This window comes from Zootoca vivipara, chromosome 8 (genome assembly GCF_965207765.1).
Source record: "Zootoca vivipara chromosome 8, rZooViv2.hap1.1, whole genome shotgun sequence".
Taxonomy (NCBI): domain Eukaryota; kingdom Metazoa; phylum Chordata; class Lepidosauria; order Squamata; family Lacertidae; genus Zootoca; species Zootoca vivipara.
Genome location: NC_142591.1, coordinates 1189509 through 1201013, shown reverse-complemented (window position 1 = coordinate 1201013; position 11505 = coordinate 1189509). Strand labels below are relative to the sequence as shown.

The 11505-nt window shown below is 48.3% G+C and overlaps 1 protein-coding gene across 1 annotated transcript in view; it reads left to right on the top strand.

Moving 5' to 3' along the window:
• Positions 1–3539: 3539 nt before the first annotated feature.
• The window catches only part of SEMA5A (semaphorin 5A), a 124577-nt gene continuing 116611 nt past the window's right edge, over positions 3540–11505 (top strand). Inside the window, exon 1 of the mRNA XM_035101278.3 lies at positions 3540–4071. The gene's annotated coding sequence lies outside the window, so the exon portion shown is untranslated. The remainder of the gene's footprint in view (positions 4072–11505) is intronic.

Below are 11505 nucleotides of genomic sequence, written 5' to 3'. Positions count from 1 at the left end.
GGGTCTGACACTTCTGTTTCAAGTGTATCTGAAGAAGTGTGCATGCACACGAAAGCTCATACCAAAATAAAAACTTAGTTGGTCTTTAAGGTGCTACTGAAGGAATTTTTTTATTTAGCTTGTAGAGGGTAAAAGACAATAACACGCAGCAGCTGTTTTTGGACTACAATTGCCATCATCCCTGACTACTGGTCCTTGCTGGCTAGGGATGATGCGAGTTGTAGTCCAAAAACAGCTGGAGTCTCAAATGTGGGAAACTCTGTCATAAGAGTATCAGATTAATAAAACTGCCCCATTCTGATTCTTTTCCCTCACAAGGACCCATAAGCATAATGGTGTCAGATCAAAGATGTTCTGACTTGCAAAAGCTCATTCAGATTTATTGAATTCAAATGTTTTGTCTCACCAATAAAGTTATCTTTCATCAGATAACTATTACTGAGATCAAAAAGACCAGTAAAGACCAGGTTATTAATTGATTCCACCAACCCTAGGTCCACCCACGGGTTTTTTGGCAAAGGTTTTTTTATTATTATTTCATTTTATAATGTACAGTGGTACCTCGGGTTAATAACTTAATTCGTTCTGGAGGTCCGTTCTTAACCTGAAACTGTTCTTAACTTAGAGGTGTCCTTTCACTAATGGGGCCTCTTGCTGCCGCTGCGTTGCTGGTGCACAATTTCTGTTCTTATCCTGAGGCAAAGTTCTTAACCTGGAGCAACCAATTCCTGGTTAGTGGAGTTTGTAACCCAAAGCATCTGTAACCCAAGGTACCACTGTATATAAATCAGATAGAACAAATGTAACAGACAAAAATTGAAAGATGAAAAACAAAATTATAAAATAGGCACATAGAATGAGTAGTTGCACATATTTTAACAAAGTCTAAGACTATCAACGTTATCAGATATCAAGTATAACTCCAGATTTGCCAGCCTTGTGATTGGATTTCCAGGGTTGTCCTGGAAATGATGCCCAAATCATATAAAAAGTGTCTGGAGGTCCTTGTCCATCTACGATGGATGCTTTAATTGAGATTCCTGCATTGCAAGGGGTTGGACTAGATTACCCTTGGGGGTCCCTTCCAACTCTACAGTTCTACAATTCTACGATTCTATGAAATCTCAAAATAATGTGTGATTTTCTCCAGTGTGGTGTAGTGGTTAAGAGTGGTAGACTTGTGATCTGGGGAACTGGGTTCGCGTCTCCGCTCCTCCACATGCAGCTGCTGGGTGACCTTGGGCTAGTCACACTTCTCTGAAGTCTCTCAGCCCCACTCACCTCACAGAGTGTTTGTTGTGGGGGAGGAAGGGAAGGGAGAATGTTAGCCGCTTTGAGACGCCTTCGGGTAGTGATAAAGCGGGATATCAAATCCAAACTCCTCCTCCTCCTCCTCCTCCTCCTCTTCTTCTTTTTCTTCTTCTTCTTCTCCTCCTCCTCCATAACAGCTATATTCCAGAGTGATCTGTATCAAGTGTCCAATGTAAGATTTAGAGCTGTTAGGTGGCTGGTATGTTTAAAAGCATAAAATAGGGCCAAGTAATGAGATTTATGGAATCCTCATAGATGCCAACTATAATTGACTGGACTACATAGGCATTGCCATCAAAACACAATAAACTACGCACAGACTAAGGATTCTCATGATACTCAGAGGGCTGGAATTTTTCAAGTAACAAAATAAATGGGAACAGCTCTCCTTGTTGACAGAAATTAATATCTATGCAGGGGAGCTGGGAAACAGATACTTTATCTAACAAGTGAACAAAAAGCTGAATAACTGGGTGAAAGAAGACGGGAGATTTCACTAGATTCCCAATTTCCATTATCTCTTCTCTAACACTAATGCGGGGTCAAAAGGGCATTTACCTTTATGCATGTCATTCACATTATATTTACCTGTGCAAGCAGACAAAAAAGTCAGTTTATGCCAGTTTATGCTCCTTCCTTTGACGCTAAATTGGTGCCCTGGCTCCATCTCAGGGGCTTGGGCAAGAGGGGATGTGAGGGTGGGAGAGAGGAGGTATGACTGCACCCTCTCCTGAGCCCCTGATCCTGAGATGCTGGGCTGGAGTCTGGGAGCTAAAGGGGGGCACCTGGCAGGGCTGGAGTGGGGCAAGACGTAAGAGTTTCCACCACCATACGTAGAATCATAGGGCTGGAAGCGACCACAAGGATTTTCCAGTCCAACCCCTTTCAATGCAGGAGTAGCTCACCCAACGTGGGGCTCGAACTCACATCCCCCAGATTAAGAGTCTCATGCTCTACCATCTCTCCACCTACCACATAAGACAAGGGGAAAACAGGATTGCTTCCCAGGGACGTCAGCTGGATTTCCTGGGCTGCCTGCATTCCCACATCCCACAATCTACTGAGTGATGAGACCTGCTGCTTATACATATATTAACTTAATCCAGCCTACCTCACAGGGCTGTTGCAAATATTAGAGTGGGGAGTGGGGGGAAACACAAGCAAGCTTGAGCTCCTGGGTGGAAAAACAAGAATATAAAGCAAGCCTGTGCAGTTTCCAAACTCTCAGCAAAACACGTATACACACGCAAAACATTTTGTCCACCTCAAAAAAACAAAACAAAACCCCCTTGTGTTAAAGTACAGGCTTTAGGAATGTTAACTTGTAAGGTATTTCATTATTTTATTGGTGCATTTGCCAATTCATTTTGCATTATTCTTACCCACCCTCCTAAGTACACACATCTCTCTCTGTATATAAATAAATAAATAAATAACACCCCATTGATGACAAGCAGACCAGTAGTGGTTGTGGGCAGGACATAGAATCATAGAATTGTAGAGGTAGAAGGGACCTTGAGGGTCATCTAGCCCAACCCCCTGCAATGCTGGAATCTCAACTAAAGCATCCACCACAGAAAGCCAATCTGTTATGGAAAATCAGAGGCAATGCCAGTAAGAAGGAAATCTCGTTTATTTCCAGGGGGTTACTTTGGAAAAGTAAAACGTATCGAAACCAGTCAACTGTGCTTCATTCTGTAAAGAAAGCAGCACACTTGGGAGGAAGGCGCTTTAACAAACATGCCCCCCCAATCCATCCATCCAGCTTCTCCTGGTGCTCTGGAAGGGACTCCAGGTAGGAATGTCAGGCCAGCATCCCATCCTCCGATTGCCTAGCAACCGCGATCAAGTGTCCTTAGCAACGGTGCCCTCTGGCCAGCGCCAAAGCCCTAATGTCTGATTGACTTTCTTTTTAAATGTCTGATTGACTTTCTTTTTAAATGACAGCTAAGTATCTGAATCTGGATGTGTTGGTGGTCTTGTCTCCCCCCCCCCCGCCTCCTTCTCTGGGGAGAAGGCTACCCCTCCCCGCGAAAGTTTCCTTCACGCCCTGAAACGGGGCAACCCTACTCCGCAACCCGCAGCACGTCTGAAGCCCGCGGGCGCGCTGGCTGCACGTGTGCGAGATGAGATGCCCGGTCTTCCGCCCTCGTCGGTTCTCCCGGGGAAGAAGGCAGCCGGCCCGCGACGGGCACAAAAGGCAGACGTCACTCGCTCCTAGCCGGAGGGAGGGAGGGAGGTCTCTAACTACCTCGGAGGCGGAGGCGGAGCAGGAGGGCGGGCCAGGCCGCCCCTGTGGGCGGCTTCCCTGCGCGGTGGGCGAGCCCAGAGGGAGGGGCGAGAAAGGAGTCCGCCGGCTCCAGTTTCACCCTCGGGGGCGGAGGAGGAGCGACAACCGCAGCAGCAGCAGCAACAACTGGCCGCTCGCACATGCAGCAGCCTCGCTGCCGCCTCCCGCCGGGACCTGCTGCGGGCGACCCTGGCCCTGCGCTGCCGCTCGCGCCCCGCTGATCCAGCTCCGGACAGCATCGGACGACGCCTTGCGCCGCTCGCGCCGTCGAAGGAGCAGCCGCCTCTACCCTTCCACCCCCGGAGCCTCGCGAGGATCCCCGCCGGGCGCTTTATGAGAGGGGAGGTCCGGCAAGTGCCGCCGTTGCTACTGTCGGGGCTGCCCCCGGGGTTCTCCGCAGTTGCCGTCGGATCTGCCCTTCGTCGACGACCACGCGGCGCGGGCCCCGCTATGGTGCTGCTTCCCCTGGGGTGAGTAACAAGTTAGTACCCCTGTCTCAATACATAATTGGGATTAGAGAATGGTAGAGTGGGAAGGTGCCCCGGAGGGTCATCTAGTCCAACCCCCTGCAATGCAGGCAATTTCCCGGGGGCCTGGGGAGGGCGGCTGCTCGTGGGTATTCTTCGCGGGAAGTGGCGTCGGATCATTTCAGTTACCTTCCTTGATTACTCGCACGGCAAGCCCGGTAGATTTCCGCGGGGTTTACTCGTGAGTAGCCCTTCCGAGGATCGCTCGGTCGTGCGAGTGTTCACGCTCGAAGAAGCCCACGGAGTTCGCTAGGGTTGCAAGCTTGGATTTCGTTGCCAGGTAAACGAGCGCGCTGGGCGGGGCGGGGGGCTCTCGTTTTGAAAGGAAACTTGGCGTTCCCAGTGCAAACCTGCTCTCGACGGGGCGGAGGAAGGAGGTGCGGGCCGGGAAGATGCGGGTCTGTGAACGAAAAGCCGTCGGGAGCGTTGCGCGAGGAGCGGTCTCTGGCCGCGGATGTTGCGTGGTGAAGCGGGTAACGCTGTGCGCCCTCCCGTCCTTGGTTTGTGTGGCGGGTTCCTCTTTGTGACTGAGGGAACATATCGGAGCAGAGCAGAGCTCTTCGGGATGGGGAGGAGAAAGGAGAGGTCGCAAGACGCCGTGTTTCGTGCCCTGCACTCCGCTGAGGCTTAGGAGTCGCGCCGTCGGTGTTCTTTTTAGCTTTACCATTTGCTGCCCATTCTGGACTCTTGCTTTGGGAGTCTGTGCCCTGACCGGCAGGGGGCGCCACAAGGTTGGCTCCAGAAAAGGTTATTTGGGCACCTTGTGGGGGGGGGACACACGCCAAAAAACCAGATTGATTTGAGAGGGAAGGTGGTGGAGTCAAAAGCAAAAGGGTTTGCGCAGATGTTCTCCATTAAGCAGAACCGTCCTTGATGTTATCTGGCACTTCTGATCTTTGAGAAAGGGAGAAGGGAGATTTTGGCTGGCTAAATTGCCTTTGAAGAATCAAGTTAAATTTCTGACTTGGCTTCTATGATGCTGTGCTCATTAAGCAAAAGGCTAGAAACCTGGGCCTTGCATTTAGCAACCAGCCAGGAATTCCTTGCAGGCAACCGACGGATCCACTTGGGAGAAGGCAAATTTATTTTCTTTTTACTACCCTACTGAGAGCCTACTAGCCTATGTTTCTATGCTGACCACAGGGGATGAGGTTTCTTTTCTCTGGAAGTTTTTATTTTTCAGCCTACCGTAGTAACTTTTGTGAACTCGCCTACAAGACAGCTTAAAAGAAGTTAGTAAGCTTAGACCCTTTGGGGCTTATTCCTCGTGTTTCAGTCTAAGACAACCAGCACCTAAAATCCTGTCCTATTTACTTCAGTCTGACAGAGCAAAGTGCCTTAGACCAAGTCACATCTAGCGGAGTAATGTCTACACAGGCTGGCAGCAGCTGCCCATAATTTCAGACAGGAAGCCTTTTCCAGCCTGGAATCCACTACCTGTCTGGGAGTTTGAACCTGGCGCCATTGACATGCAAAGCAGACGCACTGAGCTCTGGCCCTTCCTGCGTCCAGAGGAATCAGAGGGCATTTGTTGTTATTATAACAGTTCCATAAAATTCAAAGCCCTTTCCATTTGCAGGTTGACTTGGGCCCATTTTATAGTCCTTTCTTTTAAACAGAGGACCTCCAGGTAAGCCAATTCTCAGGGGTGGTAGGCGCTGTAATCTGGAGTGCAATAATAATAATAATAATAATAATAATAATAATAAATTTATTATTTATACCCCACCCATCTGGCTGGGTTTCCCCAGCCACTCTGGGTGGCTCCCAACCAAATATTAAAAACACAATAGGTTAGTCACACCTGATTTTGCCACACCTGTGTTTGCTTCCTATTAACTCAAATGATCCATTGGGGAACTTGCATCAAACATTAAATAAGAAGACATTAGTGTTTATGAAAAAAAAAACTATCACAGTAGCATGAAATTAATAACTCTAAAAAGAAGAATCATTTTATCAAGAGTCCATTTAGCCTTATAGGCTTTATAAAGCAGAATACTTTTGATCAGTCAACAGGAAAAGACTCAGGCAGGCCTTGGTTGCATTTTTTTGGTCTTGGATGCAGTGTTAGAAACCAAGATATAGGAGCTAGGCAATAAATGGCTCCTGAAACCAAGGTTGCAGTCTCCAAAATGGAATGTCTAGTTGCCCTTTTGGGGCATGATGGCTCTGAAGTCTTATTTTTCAAATGGTGGACTGACTGTGATTGATTCTCAGTTAAACATCTGGCTAGTTCAGAGGACAACCTTGAGCCAGGCTAAGAGCCTTGAGAACTTAAAGAAGAGAGGTCACTTGATCCAGGGACAGTCCAGATAGATACTGGCCTATTCTGACCACTTTTTCTTAATGTTGATACAGACCATTCATAATGTAGAAATATTCTTCACAACTGTGAGCAGGGCAGTGGGGTGGGGTAAGTGAAGACAAGTGACGATGATTAACTATAACATCGTTCAGGCTGCACAGAAGAAGCATTTTGTTTCCTGAAATCCATTCTGATTGTGCAGATAAAATAGAACTTGGTGAATAGGATGTGGTATTAGTGTGTGAAAACTATCCAGATCCAAGGATCCCCAGGCCTGCACCTCCAGATGTCAGGTGCCTTCCTGGTGCCCAGGCATCTTCACTTGGTTGCAAGTGGCCAATAGCCAGGTGCAAAATGCGCCCAGCACCTGGCTAATTTCAAACACTGCTTGGGTGGACTATTTGGGATTTGGGTGCTGGCATTTTAAAAGCCATGCTTCATTGTTTACATGTATTGAGATGTTTAATAGTGAATTATTGCTTGCATATTATATACAGTGGAGTTTCAAGCCCATGCATCTTGTGTCACCAAGCACAAGTGTGAGCGCATGCATGCACACACGTAGATCCCAGTGGCTGGATTTACACTTGATTCCTGTGTTCTCACTTGGTGGGTTCAGGTGTTGAATGATGAAGATGCCCATACAGCAGATATGAACTATGTGTGGCTGTGACAAACAACTGCTTGTGAACTCTTGTCATGGAGTTGTGTCTCCATGCAGGACCTTGTTTGAATAAATACTTACTACCAGCACACAATTTTGTTTCTGTGAAATGTAGGAAATAACTCTTATTATACACCATCTGAAGCCAGAATACCAGTTGGGTTCTGCTTGCTCATAAAATAGGTACTGTATCTCCTTGTGTAAGAGGCCCCAGAGACCGTTTTGATTTATTAGCTTTTAAATCTTCAGAGAATAACCTGACATATTGTGCAAATGGTCCTTATTGTGCCGAGTACTGAACTGATAAATGAGTATCAGTTTTTTGCCAAGTGTAAATGCTAAATTTAAACAGAAAAGAATCCTTATGGCATTTTAATTGACAGAAAATGTGCTGGTTCGCGTATCTCAGAAAACAAATTGATTGGTAGGTAGATTTAGAAGTTTATATCTAGCCAATATCCTAACGTTTTCTAGAAGCAAATAATTGAACCTTTAAGAAACAAGTGGCTGTGGGTTTTTAAGGGGTGTTTATAAGGATCACATATTTCAGAAGCGTTCAGATTTAAATGGCATTCTATTAAAGCAAACATGCTTGGGGCACAATGATTTTTATTTTTTAAAATGTCAAGCTGTATAATTCAAACAGCCCATTAGTAAGTTCCATGAAACATGAGGCGCACACATTTGGAGATGGTGCTTGAGTTTTTGGATAGGTGGTAATTTAAATTTTATAATTTCCCCCCTTCTGGGCATATATTCTTGCAGTTTTTTGAATTACCAGTAACTGATGAGAAAACCACTGTATAATGTGTGCTCCTTCTTTCTCTGAAGCAGCTCAGAAATGCAAAGTACTGGTACAAACTTTGTGCATGTTTAACAGGATCTCTTCAAAGATTACAAATGAGACACATTTGTTTTGCAAATAAACAGTGTCAGTCTGTTATTTGAGCAGAGTGGAGATTTTTTTTACATGCTGAATTTTCTGTAGGTCATATTCAACTATGTTTTATTCAGAGCAGACCCACTGAAAGGAACATGACTCAGTTGGGGCCATTAATTTCAATAGGTCTACTCTGAGTAAGACATAGTTGACTGACACCCATGGATTGGTCTGATCTCTGCTATAATAATAATAATAATAATAATAATAATTTATTATTTATACCCCGCCCATCTGGCTGGGTTCCCCCAGCCACTCTGGGCGGCTTCCAACAAAATATTAAAATACAGAAATCCATCAAACATTAAAAGCTTCCTCAAACAGGGCTGCCTTGAGATGCCTTCTAAAGGTCTGGTAATTGTTATTCTCTTTGACCTCTGGTGGGAGGGTGTTCCACAGAGCAGGTGCCACTACCAAGAAGTCCTCTGCCTGGTTCCCTGTAACTTGGCTTCTCGTAGCGAGGAAACCGCCAGAAGGCCCTCGACGCTGGACCGCAGTGTCCGGGCAGAACGATGGGGGAGGAGATGCTCCTTCAGGTATACTGGACCGAGGCCGTTTAGGGCTTTAAAGGTCAGCACCAACACTTTGAATTGTGCTCGGAAACATACTGGCAACCAATGTACCGTATATGCTGGCGTATAAGGCGACTGGGCGTATAAGACGACCCCTTACTTTTCAAGTTAAAATATAGAATTTGGGATGTACTCCAGCCCTTTTTGGGCGGGGAGGGGAGGGGAGGCTGTCTTCTCCAGCACTCAAGTCTGCAGCCGGGGAAATGGTGGTTTGTTTGTTTGCTTGCTTGCTTAGTTATTGAGAGGGGGAAAGAAGCCAGAGAGAGGAGAGATAGAGAAGCAGAGACATCGATCAAAAGGAGGGAGAGGGAGAGGGAGAGGGAGGCAGAGACATCGAGCAAAAGGGGGGGGGAAAGAAACCATAGAGAGGATAGCGATAGAGGGGCAGAGACATCGGAGGCTCACACAGCCAGCGAAAGACGCTGAGCAGCAGTGAAAGAGAGAGCGGAGAGAGAGAGAGACGGAGAGATCCCTTTGCTTTGCGCTGACAAAAAGAGAAGAGGCAGCAGCTTGACACCAATGAAATACACAAAACTGTATCTCTGCGCTGATCCAGGTCACAAAGCCATGAGGGAGCCATTCTCCCTGGCGGGGAGCAGCCCCCTCCCGAGCGCGCTTCTTTGCGTTCATATGGTCACTGCATACAGTGGGGATGCGGCCGTTTTTGAGCTCCCCCCACCGTATGCGGTGACTGCAGATTCTTGGACCCGGCGTATAAGACGGGCCCCCAACTTTTGAAAAAAATTTCCTGGGTTCAAAAGCCGTCTAATACGCCAGTATATACGGTAGGTCTTTCAGGACCAGTGTTATGTGGTCTCGGCGGCCGCTCCCAGTCACCAGTCAATCTGCCACATTCTGGGTTAGTTGTAGTTTCCGGGTCACCTTCAAAGGTAGCCCCACATAGAGCGCATTGCAGCAGTCCAAGTGAGAGATAACTAGAGCATGCACCACTCTGGCGAGACAGTCTGTGGGCAGGTAGGGTCTCAGCCTGCGTACCAGATGGAGCTGATAAACAGTTGCCCTGGACACAGAATTGACCTGCACCTCCATGGACAGCTGTGAGTCCAAAATGACTCCCAGGCTGCGCACCTGGTCCTTCAGGGGCACAGTTACCCCATTCAGAACCAGGGAGTCCTCCACACCTGCCCGCCTCCTGTCCCCCAACAAACAGTACGTCTGTCTTGTCAGGATTCAATCTCAATCTGTTAGCTGCCATCCATCCTCCAACCGCCTCCAGGCACTCACACAGGACCTTCACCGCCTTTACTGGTTCTGATTTGAAAGAGAGGTAGAGCTGGGTATCATCCGCATACTGATGAACACCCAGCCCAAACCCCCTGATGATCTCTCCCAGCGGCTGCATGTAGATGTTAAAAAGCATGGGGGAGAGGACGGAACCCTGAGGCAACCCACAAGTGAGAGCCCAGGGGTCTGAGCACTCATCCCCCCAGCGCCGTCTTAAGCGCCCCCGGCGCCGTGGTGCGCCAGATCCCTCCCGCGCCCTCCCACCCTGTTCCGGCGCCCTCCCACCCCGTTTCCCAGCGCGGTGGGTGGGTGGGCGCCGCGCGGGTGCAACAGGTGCTGCTGCGCGGCAGGCGGGCAGGCAGGCCCAGCTGCGCGGCAGACCGGTCGGCCAGCGGGTGGGCTCAGCTCGCAGCGCCCTCCTGGCGGGCCGGCGCCATGGTGCCCTGCGCCACCCAGCCTGCAGGTAGGGCCGGCCCTGCATCCCCCACCACCAATTTCTGAACATGGCCCAGGAGGAAGGAGCGGAAGAAGAAGAAGAGTTTGGATTTGATATCCCACTTTATCACTAACCGAAGGAGTCTCAAAGTGGCTAACAATCTCCTTTCCCTTTCTCCCCCACAACAAACACTCTGTGAGGTGAGTGGGGCTGAGAGACTTCAGAGAAGGGTGACTAGCCCACGTTCACCCAGCAGCTGCATGTGGAGGAGCGGAGACGCGAACCCGGTTCCCCAGATTAGGAGTCTACTGCTCTTAACCACTACACCACACTGGCTCTCAAGAAGAGAGGTCACTTGATCCAGGGACAGTCCAGATAGATATTGGCCTATTCTGACCACTTTTTCACAACGTTGATACAGACCATTCATAATGTAGAAATATTCTTCACAACTGTGAGCAGGGCAGTGGGGTGGGGTAAGTGAAGACAAGTGACAACCCCTCCCAAGCCCTCTAGACGGTCCAGAAGGATGTTTTGGTTGATGGTGTCAAAAGCCGCTGAGAGATCCAGCAGAACTAGGAAACAGCTCTCACCTTTGTCTCTAGCCCGCCGGAGAACATCGGCCAGTGCGACCAAGGCGGTTTCAGTCCCATGATGAGGCCTGAATCCCGTCTGGAAGGGATCCAAATGGTCCACTTCTTTCAGGCTTGCCTGGAGTTGTTCAGCAACTACCTGCTCAAGCACCTTGCCCAAGAATGGAAGATTTGAGACTAGGCGATAGTTGGCCATACTGGCAGCATCTAAAGATGGTTTTTTATGAAGCGGTTTAATAACCGCCTCTTTCAACAGGTCTAGGAAGGCTCCCTCACAGAGAGAAGCATTCACCACCCCTTGAAGCCCATCGCCCAGCCCTTCCCGGCTAGCTTTTATAAGCCAGGATGGGCAAGGGTCAAGGAGACAGGTGGTTGGTTTCACTCGTCCAAGCAGCCTGTCCACATCCTTGGAGGTAACAGATTGCTACTTCTGTTTTATATTCCTTTTGTATAACTACAAGTGGGAGCTGCAACAAACTGTTGTGGTGTGAAGCATTCTATTTTAGGATTTCAGGAAGAAAGTAACTCTTTCCTTCAGGGCACAGCATTATATTTTCCATCTCTTCCAGTTTTCATTCTTATTTCCCCAACAGATGCTCACTATTTCATGGTCACTGAG